The 22,472-nt window shown below is 36.9% G+C and overlaps 3 long non-coding RNA genes and 1 pseudogene across 4 annotated transcripts; 1 reads left to right on the forward strand and 3 right to left on the reverse strand.

Moving 5' to 3' along the window:
* Positions 1 to 3,253: 3,253 nt before the first annotated feature.
* LOC147490108 (uncharacterized) lies at positions 3,254 to 4,373 on the reverse strand. The gene is made up of 3 exons (XR_015203144.1): positions 4,213 to 4,373; positions 3,879 to 3,956; positions 3,254 to 3,639 (listed from the first exon to the last, which is right to left on the reverse strand). It is a non-coding gene; the product is annotated as an uncharacterized LOC147490108 (long non-coding RNA).
* A 2,695-nt stretch (positions 4,374 to 7,068) lies between these two features.
* Positions 7,069 to 9,957, forward strand: LOC147490109 (uncharacterized). The gene is made up of 5 exons (XR_015202931.1): positions 7,069 to 7,548; positions 8,407 to 8,503; positions 8,588 to 8,722; positions 9,086 to 9,215; positions 9,317 to 9,957. It is a non-coding gene; the product is annotated as an uncharacterized LOC147490109 (long non-coding RNA).
* Positions 9,958 to 10,400: 443 nt separating this feature from the next.
* On the reverse strand, positions 10,401 to 14,428 carry LOC147490110 (uncharacterized). Its single transcript, XR_015202930.1, has 3 exons — positions 14,165 to 14,428; positions 13,733 to 13,831; positions 10,401 to 12,235 (listed from the first exon to the last, which is right to left on the reverse strand). It is a non-coding gene; the product is annotated as an uncharacterized LOC147490110 (long non-coding RNA).
* A 4,849-nt stretch (positions 14,429 to 19,277) lies between these two features.
* Positions 19,278 to 21,748, reverse strand: LOC147490111 (putative clathrin assembly protein At4g32285 pseudogene; annotated as a pseudogene). Its single transcript, XR_015200907.1, has one exon. The product of XR_015200907.1 is annotated as a putative clathrin assembly protein At4g32285 pseudogene (transcript).
* Positions 21,749 to 22,472: the final 724 nt, after the last annotated feature.

Here is a 22,472-nt window from a genome sequence, read left to right on the forward strand (position 1 = left end):
AATCAGTCTTGTGACAGGTATAGCACAGAACCTTCCTTGCCAATAGCGTGCCCTCATAAAGATCACACTTCAAGTACATAATATATAGGTGTAATTAGATACATGAATAATACCTTGTAAGGAAGCCGACTTTCCTTGAACCCAAGCCCTGTTTCTTCAAAGGTATCCAACGAATTGACTAGGGAATCAATTTCTAAGTTCTTGGCAGCCAAAGCCTCAACCATATGTGATTCAACTCTAGACACTTCAACCTTAGAAGTGGACAAATCTTTTGTAGCTTTTCGCGAGATCCATAGGAGTTGCTCCTTTCTCTCCTGAAATTATAATGCTTCGTAAGTACCGGATAAATCAATTTATGATTCTACTAAGGTTTGGTTTATCCACAAATGGAAAAACAATATGATAACTCACCTCTGCAGTAAGAAGTTCTTCCAGCTGTGCATTTTCGGATTTGTACTCTTGAAGGCGGAAGAAAGTCCAAAGACAAACCTGCATGTATAAGCGCAAAAGTTTCGAAGCTTAAGCTCTAATCAGAGTGATCTAACGTGTTCACAAAGTCAGTTATCCATGCAAAAATACCTATCAAGCAGAAATATGGAGTTGAACCTGTGTTTCATAGATGAACGTATACATAATAGCATCATGAATATGACAAAATTGTATCGTTCACGGGTATATGACGGTGAGCAAATATTTCCATATAAAAGATGAGTAGAGAAACTTGACAAAGTTACTTATATCTTACCCTAGCTAACCTGGCCTCCTTTGATTGACCCGTGGAAATGATACTTTTAAGTAGTCCTTGAGCCTGCCAACCAACTAAAGGGACTAATCGAGATTCACTAAGGCTACGTTTGGTTCGTGGAAAATGTGAGAAAAGAAAAGGTTTTCCGGAATTTAAAATCTTAGATCCGTTTGGTGAATTGTAGAAAGTTGCAAAATGGAAAACAGATTCTTGGGTACCACAAATAGGGAAAACAACATCATTTTGAAGAAAGAGGAAGTCGTTTTCTTCCTCCTTGTCTTGACCAAGGTTTATAAACTTTACCAAAAAATGGAGAACGACCGACACAATCTACAAATCGATTAATTTCATCTCGAGATAATCTCAAATTTTCAAACCCATTTTAATCGATGTATGTATAAGTAATCTTCCAGCCATTAACGCTCCATTTCGCAAGAAAGGGATGTCGAAGGGTTTCAATGTTGTTTTAGAAGGATACTGAGGGTATGATCCAAAGGCTTTGCAGATAGTGTCTCAAAGAAAATATTTTCTAGTCCAAACCAAACAATTAGAAAGTAAAATTCAGGAAAAAGGATTTAAGGTATTTAGATTCGATATTGTGATTTCCATGTGAAAGAAAAATCTGTGAACCAAAACACGACCTAAATGTTAAACACTTATATATGTAAAAGGATCCCAATGACAAATTTAATATGTATATATTTGTGATCGGCAATTGAATATGTTCTTACTATATGACATACCTCATCAAGTTGCTCTTGTTCTTTTCTTTTACCTGAAGTCTCAGTTTTAAATTCTTGTTGCTTCTTTGAATCCAAGAGAGGTTCCTCCTTTGTATTGGCATCTTTTGCTTGAGAATGATTGTGACCATGTGTTTCCACACTTCCCAGCCTCAGACCCCTCATCATCAATCTTCCGAGAAGTACCCTCATTTTCAGTTTTGATGTCTTTCCCAAATCAGTAGGAAGATCTCTATCTACGATATCAACTCTTGTGCCTAGTGAATCTAAAGCAAATGGCTCTTTGCTCTCGTCTATTGTTTTCTCGATATAGACTCGCCTCTTCTAGATCATTGACGGGGGAGAGTTTCCACCTTACTAGCACCATCATTTTTTTCCACCTCATTTGGTAGTGAATCGGTAGAAAATCTCCGAGTAGTGCCATCGTGTCTAAGATCCATCTGCAGCTCTTTGCTAGTTTGGATTTCATTATCGCCCACGTCCCCACCATTTTCAGATGATGAGACCCTCAGACGATCGTAACAGATTTTTCTTCGATGCTTTCACGAAAACGTGCTCCTCAATATCGATGTCGCAACGCTTTTCCTTCCTCGACGCCGTTGTGGAAAATTGCTCCCCAAAGACCATCACTTGTTTCGAGAGGCATCAATGGTGGAGAGTCGGCCCGAGCACAGAGGACCCATTTTGGTTAAGTGGGGTGATTAAAACATTGATGTGTTTAAAGCCATAAACCGAGTTGATTAAAGACAACAATGTACGAGCAACATATAAAACGCTAAAAGCTACAAAATACCTTCTCCTTTTGTTTAATACTCCTTGCTTGAATTTCTTGTCCATTGGATGCTTATAAGTTGCAAAAAGAGACAAAAGGCACCTTATACTTCCCATTGATCCCCCTCTCAACAGATTCATCTACGATCTTGTCACCGCAATGGCCTAGGGGAATCTCTCGTTTTTCACGCCATGGCTCATTTGTATCCTTTTGAGCTGTAGTTTTTCACCGATAACGCACGGCCTTCCTTGTATATTGAATCCTTCACCACGCCTCTAAAATCGAAGATTTCCTCCTCAAATGAGCGTAAGAATTTGCTTGCCCATAAGACGGGGCTTTTGATGCTTGTTCTTGGTTAATGGCTCGATCAAAGGAGTAGGTCTCGGTTGGCTTGTTCTGTTACACTCAACCGAGGAGAATGAAGATGAACAAGAGGAAGATGAGAAAAGAGGCCCTTGATGACTCCATAGAAACTCTATGATTCTCAATCACGTTCTAGCTCGAATTTTTGTCCCGCAATTGCAAGTCGAACTATATTATATATCCCTCACATAATATTATACTGATTCCAAATACACCAAAGTGAAGCCGTTAATAGTTGAGTTAAGTTTTTACTTTAGTCAGTATGCAGGTCACTATGACACTCATCTCCATGGTTGCTATTCTTTGAAGTGAGAATGGACGCTTAGAGAGAGATGCATGCATAGAATATGAGAAAAAATTAAAATGTTAACATACTTGAACTTGGTAATACAACAAACGAAATGGGAAATAAAAAAGAAATCACAAGTCCATTAACCCTTCCCCGAACAAGCAATTTGGCCTACAAATTCCGTAAAATGTATATAGGATAGCTTACCAAGAAAGAGGACATCACCGATTAAAAATAAAATTCTGTATCCATAAAGTGATTTTGTAGCAAATCAAACATTTCGGATCAGTAGGAACAAAAAGAAAAAAAAACATGAAAAGCTAAAAACTTCTAAGCAACGGGAAATGGATACGTGTACCTCGGAAATGTTAAGTCCACTGATATCCTTTAATGAACCAATGCTAACAAAATTGTCACCTCTTAGGGTAATGATCGTTGAAGACGAAACAAATGAAGAAACGACTAGAGACGTGGGGGTGGGGGGTGGGTTTGAACCTTGAACGTGGGGGTTGGGAGTTCCGAAATACCTCCAAAATAACCTCAGCAGTTTCTTTTTAGCTAGCGTCTGTTTACATTGAGTTCGTTTACATTGTCAACGTTTTCAATATATGGATTCGTGGGATTTTTTATCTTTTGGACTTTTTTGTGGACTTAAATTTGAGAACTACTAGTATACTGCTAAGCAGTGGGGGCGCGACCGGAGAGGGAGAGGGAAGAGTGCTTATATGACCTGAAAATGAAAGCAACGACTGAAATCAGCTGACAAGATTGAGTGCTTCAATGATATATTAAACTTAAACACGACACTAACTATAAAAAACCTTATAGCATATCCATCATAAAAGTTTCACAAGCACCAGCCTAGATATATTTCATCTTTTTCTTGAGTGGTTATACATATAAAATCCAAGACAGGCATTTTCATAGATTGAGCTACAGCATTGCAAGTGAAGAAAGAAAGATACATACCAAAGCCACGAGGTTCTGAGTTCCCATTGTGGTAGCCTTTGAATGAAGGATGAAGGATCACTTTCGGTACCCCAGTTGCTGTTGGAATAAGAATATTGAATATGTAAGAACAAAACAATAATTGATGTGAGAGAAAAATACTAACTGTATAAGTTCAATTGTAGCCTTCTCTCAATCTTAAACAGTATTATCAATTTCAGGACCAAAGACTCCCCATTTAGGTGACTTCATACCTAGAGGAAGCTATCGAAAAATCGAATTGAAATTGAAGAAGCAAAGTCTAAGAACAACACCTTAAGTTTTAAACAATCATAGACTCATAGTGGAGATTTACCTGGTTTGTCTTTCTCCTTCAACCTATCGTTGACCCTCTGCTACTGAGTTGTTGTTCGTATGCAACTGATTCTTCGTCTTTCTACTTCAAAGAAGCGAGATGTTGGTCTTCCTCCTCCAATCGGTTATCGGTTATGAACGAGCGAGGAGAAATTCGCAAAGTTTGTGCAAGAAAGAAATTAGGACGCATTTAAAACCAACCAAGTGATATTTTGGGCCCGTGACCCCCCCACGCCCTAAGATCGATCGTTAAGCTCCACTCACTTGACTACACGGACCTACTTTTTAGATCTACTATTGAACTCACTATTTGTATGAAGTTGGTTTGCATTGCAATACACACAGACACATATCTCTATGTAAATCAATGATTAGGACTTTTGACACATAAGTAGGTTCAAATAGTAGGTCAAATAAGTTGGTCAATTTTTTTTTTAAAAAAAACAAACAAACAAAACCTGCAGACCTTGAGTATTACCAAACAGCAGTTGACTTCATTACACAATGAAATTACGTTAGCCAAATCAGGTCAAGCCAAGGCAATATATTATAAATACAATAAATTAGCCCCAGGGCACAAGTTCGTTTCAAAACAACTCTAGAGGATATGATTTTTTTTTATAATCACTCACAAACAATGAGCTATGAGTACGAACAATGAGCTATACATCAACATGAGCTATGAGTACGAACAATGATTATTCATACCTATAATGATTGTTCATACCTATTTGAGGGGGTTCATACCTCAATATAAGCTATGAACAATCATTGTTTATATAAATACTCATTGTTCATAGCTATTTGGGGTATGAACAATCATTGTTCATACTCATTCATACCTCAATATGAGTATAAACAATCACTGTTCATATCTTAACATGAGTTATGAGAAATCACTGTTCATAATGTATAAGTTCATACCTTAACATAATGTATAATCAGTAAGAACACATATTGGAGTATGAACAATCATTGTTCATAAGTCCATACCTTAACATAATGTATAATCAATAAGAACACATATTGGAGTACGTACAATCATTGTTCATACATTAACATAGTGTATGAAGCATAATATAAAATATCACGATATATCGTGATATATTGCGATATATATCGAGATTTCAGCAAATGATAAGTAAATATCGCGATATGCTTAGAGATATTTACAACTACAAAAAAAATCGATATTATCGATATTTTGAGATTTTTTTATATATTTATAGATATTTGGCGATGTTTTGTGTATGTAACAATTTTATTTAATATTTACCATTATATTTCAAATAAATATAAATTATATATCATGATATTTGTCGATATTTTGGATATATCCACGATATTTGCATATGAAACAATGTCAAATATCCCCAAAGAATGGGATATATCCACGATACATATCCATAAACCAGGAATCGATATTTGCCATATCCTTATATTTTGTACTATGGTATGAAGTATGGTAACCTATTTGGGTATGAACAATCACTATTCATACATCACATAAGATATGAGCAATGACCAAAACGACATAAAATGCAAAATCGGAAAAAATTTATTTCAAATCCGGGATATTTGTCATTACAGGAGAGAGATATATAAAGTCTTTATCTGAGCTTCAGTGGACGACATTTAATTTGGAAGGAAAAAAATGCTAGAAGATTTCAACAAACATCTAAGCCAGCTTCAATTGTCTATAACAAGAAGGTAAGAGACATAAAGAACTACTTGCAAGAGTTAAAAGCTATTGAAGTATATATACTTAGGTCGATGTATTGAAGAAGGCGATAAAGAGGTTGAATTGGAATCTGACTCTACCAGAGCTAGCAATGCAATCAACAAGCTTGAGAAACCACCATGGTATTGTCTAGTCTTAAGGATATGTTTTTTTTTTTTTTTTTTATAATCACTCACAAACCCAATCTCCACATTTAAGGACGAAATGAGCTGTGAACACTCATTGTTCATCCTATACATCAACATGAGCTATGAGTATGAACAATGACTATTCATACCTATAATGATTGTTAATACATATTTGGGGGGGAGGGGGTCATACTTCAACCTAAGCTATGAACAATCATTGTTTATATAAAGACTCATTGTTCATACCTATTTTAGGTATGAATAATAAGTGTTCATACCTCAATATGAGTATGAACAATCACTGTTCATACCTTAACATGAGTTATGAGCAATCACTATTCATATTAACAATCATTGTTCATATCTATTTGGGGTTATTGAGCAAACACATAAGCTGATTTTACTTCCCTCCTAAACCAAAAATTGTAAAATAAAAACGTTATTGAACCCTTAACTTAGTTATTTTTCTCTTCAACAAAGGCCGAAAATATCGTTCGATATATCAATATATCGGAATATGAGTACACGATATGGAAATAATGTATATCGATTGACTTAGATCGATATATATCAGCAATATATCCGATATATTTGATATATATCGATTGACTTGTTGACTGTTTGACCGATTATATTGACTGTTGACAGATAATTCTGACATATATCGTTATATATCGGCAATATATCAGCAATATAATGATATATATCAAAATTTTAACTATTTAAAAAAGATGGAATCTCTGAAATATCGATATTGACTGATATATTTCGGGTTTGGGTGTGTGTGTGTGTGTGGGGGAGGGGATATCGGCAGATATGTAAAAATTGGGCCATGTGGATTTTCCCCGTTGGCCACATTTTCGATGAAGTACAATTTTCAATTTTGTTTCAGTTTATCGGAATTTTCAAAATTTCAAAACTTCATAAAATTTGAAGAATTTATCTTCCCGGCTTCCCCACACACCACGTCCAAACCCACGATCCCCACACGGTCACACACTCACACACCACGTCCAAACCCACGATCACCATGTTTCCCCCTCCACTTTCGAATGGATCTCCACATTCTCTATTTCCGCTCCATTTATTATCTCCCCTCCCAATTGGAGACATCAACCATCAACAGTCAACTGTTTGTTTGTTTCTCCATCCTGCTTCTTTTCATATCTGTTGCAATGTAGATTACTTAATTTTTTTCATTGATCATCTTCGATTGATGAATACCTTTAAGATTATGCCTTAAATACTGACTTGAAGGGCAACGTAGAGTTCTTTGCTATAATTAGTTTTCTATCAACTGGAAATGGAGTTTGTTTTTGAAAGCTCATGTTAACTGTTTGAACTATTCCCCTTTTACTGTTTGTTAGACAGAAAAAAGTCGATATGGAGAATACACTTGTTGATGAGAGCCAAAGACAGTTGGAGGAATTTGGAGCTTCCTCTACATCAAGGCAATACGAATCCAGTGGTATGTTTTTAAGTCAAAAGAATACCCATCTTTGTCTCACGGTTTCACCAACATTGCAGGGGTTTATGTTACAGAATCTTTGTAGTTGATTTAGTGAAAGGATGTAGGTCCTAGGATGTTGCATTTATGAAATTAATCTAAGTAACGTGCTTAGTATTGCCAACCAAGACGTAGTATGGACTATAGTATTCTAGATATATTCTATTGGAAATGTTTATTATCCTTTTGAAGTAGCGGTCGTTCGACTTCCCTTCTGAATGTATGATGTACATACTTTCTCCTGTAGGGTAATAACCTTATGATGTACATACTTTATCCTTTATTTGGATTTAGATTTTTGAACAAAGTAGTGAACTGAGCTACAGTCTTGGAATTTTGCTTTTGGATTTGTTATCTTATTACCTGTACAATGAGTTTGGCTTTTGTCGTGAAAGCCAAGATCATATTGGCTGACTTTATCTCTTAGTATCTCTCCGACTGGGCTTGTAGAATGGCACTATAGGATTTATGTAATTGAGATAAGGGTGGCTAATGAGACGCTTTGCCCTTGCCATTAGAATTCTTAACAATCTCATTGCATATTTATATTGGTCACTATTTGCATGGCATCAATTCTTGTTGGTAAGCCATTTGTCTGTTTGCATTCAACTTTGGTTATTGTTTGTCCATGGGTCTTTTGCTCTGAAAACGGAGGCAAGTATTTTGGAGAAAGAGAAGTCACTCAAAGTTTTTGTTTCTTGATATTTTTCTCAATTACTCTTATGGTGGTCTCCTCTTCCCATGGTTTTATTATTATACAAGCTTTTCTATAAACTCTTTCTTTTGAGAGGATTCCACATCTCTTAATCTTTTCTCTAGTATATACTTGTCGAAGTTGACCTTCCGGTAACCAAAGGCTTAAAGCTGTTAAAGTACATTATGCACGACGAACAATTACGGCGGATTCCTATCATTAGTAAGTTCAATTTGATATTGTATGTTCTATCTTTGCATGTATGTGAACTGATTCTCACTTTTCTTATCCTTTTGAATCGCTCAGTGATGTCTGCTCAAGATGAGGTTTCTGTTGTTGTGAAGTGCTTGAAACTTGGAGCAGCTGATTATCTTGTTAAGCCATTACGCACCAATGAGCTATTGAACTTATGGACTCACATGTGGAGAAGGCGACAAATTGGTTGGTTTTTTCAACCGTGTGATTTTTTTTTTATTTTTTGACGTTTGGTTGGGTCTTTCTGCTTCTGTGTACTGTTTGGTTTTTGAAAAAGAACAGGAATGTACAGGCTCTGCCAATTGACCTGGTGTTGTCTGCTAATCGCATACTGATTTATCCCCATGAAAAATACGAATGTCTGCCTGTAAAAACCAACTGCCTAAGTGCCCCTGTCTGATTTTTATTATGCAAATCATGAGAGAGTTTTCCATTATAAATTTCACTCTTTTGTTTACAATCAAAGCATTCTTAGTCTTATTATTCGGAAACTTCTTTGTGTTCATGTATTTATTATCTTTTATTTCCTCTTGTCCTCGAGTAATGCAGAACCTAATGAACGGATATGTGTTCAAAGGCAAACCAATGATCATACAATTTGGCCGTAATCCTGGTGCTGCAAGAGCAAACTAAAGCTCCATTGCAGATGAAGACAAATCCATGCTGCTTGTTGTGGCCGGTTAAGTTTATTCTTATTCTCTTGTTCTCTTGTTCTCTTGTTCTCTTGTTCTCTAATTCTATCTGATGTGTGACTTTGGACTGAACTTTATAATTTTGCAGTAGTAAGCAAAGCAACATCTGGCAAAGCTTAAGGAATAAGTTGTGCCGCTGACAAGCAGCAAAGCTTCTAGGCATCGCATAAAGCTATTACTTTCGGATTATCTGAGCTGTTGGAATCATGGATTTCCAGAGCTGATGGCAAAGTCATCTTGAGCAATTCATCTGGGAATCTCACCTAGCTTCTTGCTGTGGACATGTGGTTACTACTCTGTGACGTTCAAATGTTATCCCAAAATTTAGTTCACGGGTTAGTTCAACGGCATATAACTTCAGAACAACAGATGGGTCTCACTGCATCTACCAGATTCAGTGGTTTCAGATCTATGCGCTGCCCCGAAAGGATTTCAGAAGTGAAGTTAATAAAAAGATAAACTGCAATGGGAGGGATTTGAGTGCTATTGATTTTGGCCAAGGGATACAGTGGGAGGGTTGTGTGTGAAAAGAGTTTACAGAAGCTTTGAATGCACTTGAAATATAAGTTTATGTCAAAAATGTTTTAAGTTTCATTTGTATTATACCAAGCTCTCCCACTGTGGATCAGTAATGTCTCTTGTTATATGTTGCCAGTGCATATACAACACTTTTGTCAAAGAATGTTGAGATTCTTTTGTATTTTTTTTTATAATATGTTGTGTTAATCATCTCATTTGAGTGCTCCTCGCAGTGTGTCCTGTTAATCAGCTCATATGAGCTGATTCCCTATACCGGATAATGGATTCCCCAAAACATAACCTTATTTGTACTGTCCTAAGTAAACTATATTTATCTTAATATTAGAAACATTATCGATCTTGTCCAACACCACGCCTCCTATTCCTAAGAATGTAAGAATGGTACAAGCTACTGGTTCCTCCATGCGCTGCTCCCTATTCTTTTAATTCCCGGGTGAATCTGATGTCATTGCAGATTTCACAATGTCATATTCTTTTCGATGACTCTGCCTTTCCTAAAGACTAGTTGAACTGATTAAGTTGGTCTGTTTGCATAGAAGCTAAAGGATATTGGAAACGGACTATTAATCTGCAAAAGAAAAGAATTGCAAGGTTTCTGTTGCGAGTCCTGTTGCTAACATATCAAGCCCATCTTAAGTATCCACTGAATGATATATTTACCATAGAAAGAATGACAATTTTCCTCACTTTGTTCTACCTAACGCTTGATTAGTAAACTATTTTCACATTACAATTATTTCTGATTGGTAAACTAACTCCATCTCCCTTCTCAAGAACAATAAATTCCAAAATACACATTGATGTGGATCCTTGAATGAATGTCAGATCTGAGACACGACGATCCAATGTTTATGATTCTCACATATGAACTGTTGACTGGAAATGTGTACTCATGCACATCAGCAGCCCACATAGTCACACACCACACACATACCGCACCACCTGCAACAAACACCAGCACACACCACCTGCACCACACAACACGCTATCACCTAATACACAAAATACCACCTACAACACCTTGCAGCAGTAACATAACCCCCACATGCGGGTCTGCATATAACTTCCAATGAGAACAGAAAAAAATTCATGATCATGGAAACCAACTATGAAGCAGAATCCGTCTAGAGTTCGCAGGAATAATTGGGTAGGACCAAGTTCTAAATCTGCCCCATGAAAATGGAATGTCATACACGGATATGGAAGTCTTTGCTGATTTCGGTTTAGGTAACATAAATCAAACATTCCAGGTACTTGCTCCAAATGAAAAGCCGAGAAGTGTGCTTGCATTGCAGATTTCACAATGTCATATTCTTTTCGATGAATTGCTGTCCACGGGGATCCAGTATCGAGAAGACAACCACCGTTGTGATCCGTGTATGCGTGCAAAAGCACCTGGATCAATTTGGAGGCGCACTCCTTGGACGGATATCCCCTCCAAAGTCACAAAGTAATGTGATTCACCTGGAAGTAATAGAGTGTGATGTATTTTTTGCCAGTCTTTAAAACCCACATCATTGCCCATTCGTAGAAACGTACTCATTCGGCCATCAACTGTTTCAGCCACATAGTTGGTTGTAATCCTGAGACCTCCTATGAGTGTTCCTATCACCTGGCCTGTGTGAATTCTGATAGAAAAATTCGGGTATGAATTACTGAAATGCAGTAGCGAAACTAAAAGACGCAAGTGAATCAGAAGTTCAGAATGTGCTTTCCTCATAATTAACCTCAGTGACAAAAGATCACTTGGACTTTTAACTTAACTTGTCTTAGGGAGTGAAATCAGATAGGCTAATGACACACTGATCAAATTTCAAAGGCTACCAAAGAATTCAGAAGCTGCTTGAACAACTGACTGATTGAGCCTTTTCTTCTCTCATGTTTTCTGCTATGTGCATGTTCAATATTCTACCCAATCAAATCCTTTAATTGCGATACGATGAAGAAAACTTGATGATCATTTTGAGTCTTACCACCGCCATCAAAGCTAGTCTAGGCTGTGCTAATTTCATCTTATACTCTATCCCATGTACGATAACATGACCCGATTATACTTGCGACTTGCAGCACATCAGAAGACAAAATACAATGACATTCTAAACCTCTTTTTCCTTCACCTTTTTTCACCAATCCTTTTGGCGTGAGTGGCTGAAGGCTTGTAGCAAATGCAACCAAACACAAAAAACAATAACAAAAGTGACCACATCAGTATCATCTATAACCCCCGCATGCCAGTAACAACACTTGGCAGCATCAGCAGCACCTGGAACCAACAACAAAACCAACACCCATCCACTCAATGCACACCAGTCCATACTACCACACCAAACTACACACACTATCACATCACCACCACTCGATCAGGTCTTTCGATATGAGTGACCCCATACAATGTCGCCCCATACTGCTGCATTTGGGTTGTATTGGTAGAAAAAAAAATGATACCAACCCTTGTAGAACAAAGGACCTGCATCCAGTATCATGTACAATCAGAACACTCAAAAATACATAGCAACATTTACATTAATCTTAGCTAGACCGTAATCAATTAGTTTTAAACACCGACACACACCAAAACAGTAATACTAGCACTACTACTACTACTCTAAGCTAGGTTTCAATCTGCAGGTCAGCAATACTACTACTATTTTCTTAACTACACCAGCACCAGTAGTAGTATCAAAGTAGGTGAAGGTGATCAAGTAATAAGAAAGAACAGAAGATCGATCAACTGCTAAGTTTTTAACAAATGTGAAACTAATCAAACTTCAAACAACTTAACTATTATAGAATATACACAGGATTGTTGAGAGCGTAATGTTTAACTGGTACACTTTTAGGTGAAGACTATGTTGTGTAATGCGGATCTCCAGACAACCAGTGCATCTAGTACAATCCCTATGCAAAAACATTATGCTATTAAATAGTTTGGCACTTCTGAGGGCAGTTAAGTTGGTTGTTTCAAGAATAAAAATTCTTCGCGATTAGGGGACATTAATTGATAGAAAGTCATAATAGTAACCAAAGGATATAAAATGTGATTAATAGAAGGTCGGGCTAGATCCCAGAGAATATAAAATGCATGGTATGGATCGCCAAGAAACTAAATCTAGCTAGATTAAATTCTATTCCAATTAGCTTTGGCAGCTGCACACGGCTGTGCTCCTCACAAATTGGATGTTAAAATGTACGGTGTCGACGCCACGCATAGAGATTGTTCATACACAGGCCACAGAATTTTGCCGCAAGAAAGAATGACTTATAAGGTCACTAGTTTATCACATCAAAAAGGCAACTACCCTTCGTACTTGACAGTGTCATACTATATTTCATGGAATCAGTAGATGTAAGGTTGGTCACACAGTTTTCTTCAAAAGAGTTGAGGAAGATATTGCAACATTACAGAGTCACAGGTGTATGTTAACGACATTAAAGTTACCAAGAGTGATCCAGGTTGTCAAGCAGTATTTGACTACTCACTTTTGTACCAAAGACTTGGCAACATCAGCTTTTTTTCGAGTAATAGATTGGCAAGAATAAAAAACAAATAAGAAATTAAGATAAAAACAACACTAAATAAAATTAGTCTCTGCCCAAGGTAAGTGTGTTTTTTCTATTTTTGATACACCGTATATCCCTCATTTGTAGGGAGACTAACCAACCCCTCCCCCAAACCAAAAAACCGAATGCAGTATCCCACAAACCACATAATGCCAGGATACAACGACCAGGTGCTACTTGTTAAACAGTAAAGTACCATAATAATGGTAGTAATAATGTATAATTATAATAATCATGGTATAGTAGTAGTGAACTAGTGATAATAAAATCATTATCTTTATTAGTGAAATCATTTATCATTATTATTATTATTATTATTATTATTATTTATTTTTATGATTATTTCAAGTTCCAAAGTAGAAAAAAAAAGGACTGCAAAGATTCCACAGTTTTACAGTTTTACCTGTTCATTGATGAGTATCAAGCTCAGCATTGGTCTGCTAAGACTCCATTGGTTGCCACAATCCTCAAATAAAACAATTTCAAACAGAGTCTTCAATATCTGTAATGGACAGGATGGATAATACCAACATCGTTCAGTATCCAATATGACTGTTCCAAATCAAGTCAAACGATAATGGGATTTAACCAAAACAAGAAAACAGTTTAAAAAGAAATATGTAAAGAATAATATAAAGTTGCAGCGCATGGCTATTCTCGCTTCTGTATAAAAATCAATAGTGTTCAAATTTCTTTTATTCAGACAGGATGAGAAACAACTTTCACCAAAAACAGAATCAAGCATGAAACCTGAAAACCTTTTTGCTAGAATTTAAATTATACCCTACAGCTTAAACTTCAGATCTTAGATTTTTATAAATACTCATAACCAAACCTGAAGGAGTACTGAAGGAGTATTTGAGAGATGCCCAATCCAGAGTTTGAAATGCAGAGAATTTCTCTTGGAAGATAGTGAGAAAGGGAAACAATGGAGATGAACTTAGTTTAGTGGAGATGAACCCGAAAAAAGGATGAGAGTTTGGCGCTAACTGTTTTCCTTTTTTTTTCCGAACCAGCCCGAAGTAAATAGCCAAGTATTATTTCACTTTCCAATTTCCACAGTGGTTATTAGGGTGGATTAGTTTTTGGGTAAATTTGGTATTTCATGTATTTGTTTTTTCTCAAACCAGTTTATCCGGTTAGCAAGTTTGTATTGAATCATGGATTTTCCAACAAAAATCAGATGTGGGGCTGAGATTAGTGCACATTGGAATGCCTGTGCATTGAAGCAAACAATAAATTAAGATGAAAGTGAGATAAGAAAAAGGAAACAGAGAGTGGCGGAGATATTTTCTGTTAAATTGAGGGACAAGTGGCATGCATTTCAACACGATTACGGATTCAATCCCAATAACCGGTTATTGCATAGTCGGACTCAATACAAGTGTATATAATAAACACATGGCGTATGGCGTTGCAAGTTGTTTTCAATGCGCCAAAGAGTATTCTTCCTTTAATCCCATTTTGTATTAATTTATTATACCGTTCAAAGTGTACTAATTTAACAAGTTTCAAAGATACAATTTTGAGTGCTCGAATAAATAAAGTTTATCGGTTCATGAAACAAAGGTAACATAGTTTCATTTTATTTTTTTCACACTTCTCTTTATACTAGTGTTCACAATTCCAAACAGAATGTCAGAATTCTGCATTTCAGTTTTTAAAAGAAACGGAAAAATACAACATAAAAATATTGATGATTCCAAATCTTATCGAAATCAAAATATATTGGGACTATATTAGACCGTACACTAGTTAATAACTTAATACATCTTGATAATCCACCTCTAGAACATTTACAAGCTAAGATGGAGGGTTAGTTGTCGAGCTATAGGACCGGAGTTTTTAGTGCAAAGTTAGCTAATAGGTGTGCTACTTTGTTTCCACTTCTGTGTACATAACATATATTTAGATTCCCAAAACTTTCCAAAAAGCTAGCTGCATCATATAGTATTCCTTTTGATTTCCATCCTATACTCTATACTCGATGGCTTCCATTGTAAGAAGTTTGTTACAACTTTTGCATCCATTTCCACTATTAAGTTTGTAGTTAGGTGCCCTCGGCACCATTTGAGGGCTTTGAGTAGTCCTCTGCATTCTGAATCTGTTAGATCTACTGCCAATCCATAATCAATACCTGCAGCCATGAAAACACCTTTTCATCTCTCAATACATATCCAAAGCCAACTCTGTTACCTATGATATGATAATTAGCATTCACATTCAGCTTGTTAAAGCTTTGAGGTGGTGCTTTCCATTTCACAGATATATATATATAGGAATCTTATTGATTTTGGTATGCACTATATGATTTCTAGGTTTAGAAAAGAAACTATTAATGATTTTTGAAATTCTAAATAAAGACGGAATTGATTTGTTGTGAAACATAGAACACCTTTCTCTCCAAATATTGGAATACAATAGCAAACAAAATCTTATCCAAGTCTCATTGTTTATCAGCCAGTCTGAAGGTGGATTAAACCACAAATTGATCAATTCTCTAACTTGAAGATGCTAAAATTTATCAAGTTTGATGAGCCAAGGGGATTGGTACCAAAGAGCTCTAGTAAATGTACATTCTAAAAGTAGATGATGTATACTTTCAACGTGAGAGCCACATAGCATACAACTCTTGTCAGGTATATATATGATTGTTGCCAAATGATCTCTGGTTGGGACTACATTATTGTAGAGCTTCCATGCTAGTAAAGCCTCTCTCGGTGAATTTGTGTTTTTCCAAAAAACCAGATAATGAGTCAGAAGTGAAGGGGTAAGAGTGTTGTGTGTTCATAGTTTATTATACGTAGACTTACACATTTTTTTGTTAAGTTCCCGTGCAAGGAGTCCTGCAGATTAGTATCAAACAAGTGAATACTTTGAATTTTAGGTTAGCTAGTATCCAAACATCATTCCAAAGATTAATATTTATACATGTACCCACATGCCAAGTTGAGTTTTTTATGATGAGAGGTAGTATATGTAACATACCTTGCCAAAACCATGATGAATCTTTTTTTTTATTTACTTGAGGGAGTGAAGCGTGCGGAAAGCACTTTGCTTTGATCTGTATGATGTGTTAGTGAGAAGCCTTTGTAACTTCTTCGATGCAGAATCCAACCTGACAGTCTTCCTTTTACTGTAAGTTTCAGAATTACCTACTGAAAAAAGCATCATTCCAAGAATGACCACCACTCTGAGGGTACCGTCAAGCATAGTGACGGCCACATACCACGTTCAGACGATTCGAAGATATCAACTCCTTTTTTTTAACTTAAATTATATCAATCATTGAGAAATATGTGTATAGACCCGGAGTGAGGTCGATCACATTGCTTTGGATTCACTACGTAGTACGTACTACCTATTTTTAAGTTATAATGTAAAAGGATGTGTTGGAAATGTTGAACATCAACTCAAGGATGTCCACCATGTTATAGCGATAATGTAAAAGGATGTGTAATGGAAACTTCTGACAGATTTTATAGAGTTGGAACACTAAAAAGAGAGGAAAAAATAAAATCAGATAAATCGTCTTGAACCACTCTTCCCATACAACAACGTACAGTAGTTTAATTCCATTCCATGTCTATCTCCATGGATGCTTCGACCTTATTCTAAAAGCAAGCAGTGCCTAACAGCCTACTTTATAAAAGAACAAAAAACTGAGTGATGGATTACTGAATTGTAAGCTCCTTCCAAGCTACAAACTTCAATTCTGTCGCCTAGTCTGGGGTTGGAAGGCTTGATTGATGCCCTCGTTCAAGTATACATAAACTCGCCAAGTGCTGTATTATTAGTGCCCTAATAGACAGCAACAACAACGTATGAGAAGGCAAAAAAAAAAAAAAACCAAAAAGTAAAACCAAAATCGAGAAGAGTGTATCAACATAACCAGACCGCAAAAAATGACCAGGGTTCTCTTCCAGGACCCAATTAAATGCATGTTCAAACATTCAGACAGATACTAAGACAGATCAACATTGCAAGGAGGTATTCTGCAATAGGCACAATATTATCCAAAAATAGAAGTAAAGGTATTAGTCTATTAGATCAACTACAAGATCCCGGAATATAGCAATTAAAAAATATACTGACATTCAAAAGAGCATGTCTACTAATACCTATTTCAAAGCCACTAAAACCACTGTCGATTATTAGTAATATTGCACAAAGTGTATGCAAGAAAACACGAGTTTAGCCACCAAAATCAAGACCAAGTAGCTCAGTAGAAAGACTCCTAAAAAGGTATATATGATCACATGTTTGATGTTACCAATTAGAATCAAACAAAAAGACAAAAGAGAAAGAACAATAGAACAATTCCAAGAATGCTCTCCCCCCCCCCCGAAAGATTTGCATGAGCTCCTAAAAGTTTTTCTTTGAAAAAAATGTACAACTGCCCCCCTCTAACATAAATTTGTATTGATTGATTAAGATTGAATTGCATTATTTCCAAACCCTAGCTCTAATAAAATAGACTTATTTTCATAGAATAGCATCAACTCCACTTCTCCCAGGAGAACTTCAATTCACTTTGATGGAAGTGGGAGATGGGCAGAACTAGAAGAATGATCCTTGAGGTTCCAGAGAACTATGATCTGGTTTTTTCCCACCAAAAACGTTACAAAATAAAAAAAAATTCTTGCTGACTCTTAAACTCTAAACTGTTTCGAGGCAGCACAAAAATCAAGATTTTGGATACCAGTAGATCTCACGAAATCTTGCAGTCCCCAAGTACGATTACAAAATTTTAGCAAGTAAATACACCAGAAATAAACTACACATACAAGTATTTGACATAAACAGACTATCAAAGGTGCATCTTCAAGTTCGTTGAATGTGCTCTTAATGAATATACTACATCTACAAGCATTGTTCCTCTATAATACTTTTTTTGTGGGTACCCTGAAAACGTTTTTAATCACCCAAAGATCACCTCCAACCCTACCACCCAAAGTTGATCTTTCAAACACAAATTAACAAAGAAACAAATAACCCAAAAGTAAAAACCAGTTCACTTATCAATGATGGAGATTTATCATGAGAAAGATACTTTTTAATACCAACCAAAAAAGCGCTAAAGCAACAATTTTTATCACTAATAAAAAAACTCTCCAAATAAGTAATTTAAATTTCTGAACTTTCATGAAGACTTCAGCAACCATGTTATGTAATTGGAACAGAAAACAAACAAAAAACTAAGGGTATATTTGTATAATCTCAGCTATTATCCGTTAGATTACTCCTTCATTTTCTTGGGGAGCTATAAATGACTGAAAGAAGAAGGTAAAAGTGTCTAAAAATAATCTAAAGATCCATGTCATATCAGTCTATCAGACAGTATACACTGTTTTAGCAGGTACTAAATAGAGCAATCGACTACACATAATATCTAAGAAATGGAAAAAGAAAATTAATTCAACAAAATGGTGTTACTGCACACTATGTTAATTTGCTATAAACCAAATCCGAATTCGCAACACATGGAAAATCAAACTGTAACTAAATGTATGCTTACAACGATTATAATGCCGCCAGAAACTGCTTTACCCGAGAAAAGTGAATCATCCAAGTCCGACCAATCCTTGAGAAGAGTAAATAAAATAGCATAAACATCTTATGATTTATGAAGGAGAATATAAAGCAGATGTATGAAAAAATTCGGATTGCATTCAATAGTTGAATAGGATCTGCGCAGCAGCTTGTTAACTTACTTTAATTATTGTATCTCCAAGCAATGCAATGGAACGCCAGCAAACAACATGAGTTCCAGTTCTTGATATACTAACAGCACGCACACACTTCTGACAGATTCCGACCAATGATAGGTCTCCACTTGAGATTTTACACAAAAAAATAATTCACACCATCTTTATTTTCATTAAAAATAAATTAGCTCTTACATTCCATGAGAATATGTGAAAGCAAATCAAAGCGGAGTAGGAAAATGGATAAAAACACACGCTCTTTTCTTTTTAAGAGGAAAAAAATTCCCTTTACAATCAACAAGCGCACTATAAGAATTGATACATAATCTCTTATCACGTTTTCCACTCTGCCTTACTAGTCGCAGTTCATAAACAAGTACAATGGAGAAACACAATTAAAGTAGATATATAGAAAAGTACAAAAAGAAAAAAGAATGTAAAACAGTTCAGCATCAACCAGTGATTCATGCAGGTAGAAAAATCATTATCGTGTGTAGTAATATCCACTTGGTCCCATTCCATTTACTGGTGGCATCCCATACGGCATCATGACAGGTTGACCAGGGGCATAGGTACCACCCCCAATCTTGGCCAAACTAACTTGACCTTGCATTCCCTCCCTTGCATACTGCATCCACAGTTGTTGCTCCTGCATAAGAAGCTGCTGTTTTTTCTCTATCTCTGCCATCTGTACATACGATGGTGGAGGTATGGTTAGTGATGCGGCAAATGGGTCCTGACCCACAGCCTGGATAGTCCCATCAGGAGCAGGGAGTGCCAACACTGGGGCACTGGTCTTTCCAGGCCCTAGAATTGCTACACTGCTTGCACTCCCTCCAGTTAATTGGGATGTGCTCGCATGCTGCCTTACTGTCCCTTGATCATACATGCCATTCAGCAACAATGGGTCCAATCCACCACCCATTGCAGCCTTCTGCTTGGATAAGTTACTCGCTGACTCAACAAGGGCCAATTCCCAGTCCGCTTTCCCAGTCTCAGCTGCAGGTGTCTGCCAGGCCGAAGTAACTTCAGATTCCCCATTGGAAGGGAATGCTTCCCATGATCCATTAGTACCAGATGCAGCTGGTTTAGAAAACAGGGCAAGGGCCAACCTGTTGGACTGATCTTCAGCTGAAACAGCATCATCTGCTAAATTCAGTAAATCCCCTGTCTCCAGCTTTACTTGGGGTTTGGGTTCAGGTTGAGGTGGAGGCGGTGGAGTATAATTCTCTGGTGCAGGAAGCGCCTTGATCTCGTTCATGTCTTGCACTTCTACCTCTTCCTCTTCCGGAGGAGGAGCAGGTAAGGCCTCCACTTTTCTCTCTGGACTCTTTGTTCTCTTGGACCTGTCCCTTACAAACTCTTCCAAAGTCTCCAAAAGCTTGTCGGAAATCCTCTGCACCTCTGGAAACTCAGACGACCTTGCCACACCCGTATCCTTACACCAATTGTAAAACCCGACAAGCTCATCAATCTGCTTGGCAGAACTAGTATAAGCCTCAAATGCCTTAACACAATCAGAATACTCCATTTCAAAAAACTGATCAAGTAAAACAGCCAATATCTCACAAATGTCAGCATAAAGCTGAAAACTTTCCTTAACAAGTTGATACAATGCAATCATAACCATCCTACTATTCTTCGCCAAACCCGTCGGACGACAAGACAGAAACCTATCAAGTAACCGCTGAAATTGACTCATCCTCCCCAATACACTCTCCATCTTCATCTCTCTAAGTGGTGTCACCGGCCCTTTCTTCCTCTCATCATCACCACCACCACCACGGCCGGCTTCAATCACATCCCCATAAGACCTCGATCTCGGAGGTGGCCTTGTTCCATACCCACCAAAATCATCTCTAAACCCTCCACCATACCCTCCAGGTGGCGATCTATAAGGCTCGTCTCGCCTTCCACCAAACCTATCATCATGCCCACTTCCACTACCCGATCTATAAGGCTCGTCTCGCCTTCCACCAAACCTATCATCACCACCACCACCACTACCTTGTCGTTTCTTCTCATAAACTAAACACTCCAACTTCTGATCAAGATACAGTGCATAAGTCCGTACAAAAGCAGAATGGTCCCAAGAATTAGAATGGGCCTCATCTCTAAAATCAGACAAATTTAGTAACCTCGTACCTTTCCTCGTAGCATACAAAATCTCTTGTTGAAACACAGGATCTCCTTCACTTAAAAGCCTGTGAACTAACATCAGAGCTTTTAATCCAACAACCCAATCCCGTGTTTTTCCCAAGCGTTTCGATATAGCAGCTACACAAGCATTGACATACATTCTTGAATAAGAAGTAAGTGTTAGAATTTCACGGATATATTTCTCGTCCGTCGGGTCGTCGTCATGTGTCATGGCTTTGACTATGGCTACTTCTAGATCTGGTGCTGTATTGCTTGCTACTTTTGCTATTCCAATACTTGTTTGGTCTTTTACTGCCCCGATCGCTTTCCTCATTGTGCTGGACGACATCTTAGAAACCAAAAAAAAAAAAATAGGATGGATCTGTTTTTTTTAGAAGAGGTGTTGGTGGTGTTTATTAGATTTGATCAGAGATGAAATCGGAAGAACCAAAGTCTGACTGACAGAGACCACAAAAGTAACGGGGTAAAGGTACTATTTAAGATGGAGTTGAAAAATATGTTACTATTGAGTTTTGACATTTTCGAAATTTCAACACTCTTAAGTCAGAAACTCCGTATAATGCTGGTCAGAGTCGTGCCGACATATAACATGCAAGTACAGTACTTTCCCAAACGATAGCGATAGATTTTTAGTAAAAAGGATATAGATAATTTCCTCTTTTTAGATATTGTTATTTTTGGCAAATTTTGACATGCCCTTTCCGAGCTTTTTGAAAATGGAAACAGATATTCTTGTTAGTTTTAATTAGAACTGAAATGTTTTATCGAAGAAAAAATAACTAGAACTGAATTGCTAGTTCAATTTTTCAATCTTTCAATCTTTTGAAAATTGAAATATATTTTAGAATTATTTTTTTTTCCATAGAAACATGTTTTATATTCATCAAAGCATTAAAGGTATACAGTACTACTGTCCAAAAGAAAAGTGGGCAGAGAGTTCACATCCTGGTTATGGAAAGCCCACCTAGCCAGTTTGTAAGCTTCACCATTAAACTGTCTACTAATCCAGCTAAACCGACAAAAAACTAAAGGCTGACATAAACCTTGAATCATATATCTAATAGGTTATAACTTCCGAGTTCTGATCGCTCAAGTTCTGTACACCCAAAATGACTTGACGACAGTCTCCCTCAAACAGACAAGACAAACTTCCTATGGTCCTAGCTAGTTTGGCAGCCACTTCTAACGCCACCATCTCTGCCTCCTCTGCACTTCCAACTTCAAAACATCGAGTAGCTGCTCCCAATAGCATTCCTTCCCTATCCTAAGACAAGT

This window comes from Coptis chinensis, chromosome 7 (genome assembly GCF_015680905.1).
Source record: "Coptis chinensis isolate HL-2020 chromosome 7, ASM1568090v1, whole genome shotgun sequence".
In the NCBI taxonomy this organism is placed as follows: Eukaryota; Viridiplantae; Streptophyta; class Magnoliopsida; order Ranunculales; family Ranunculaceae; genus Coptis; species Coptis chinensis.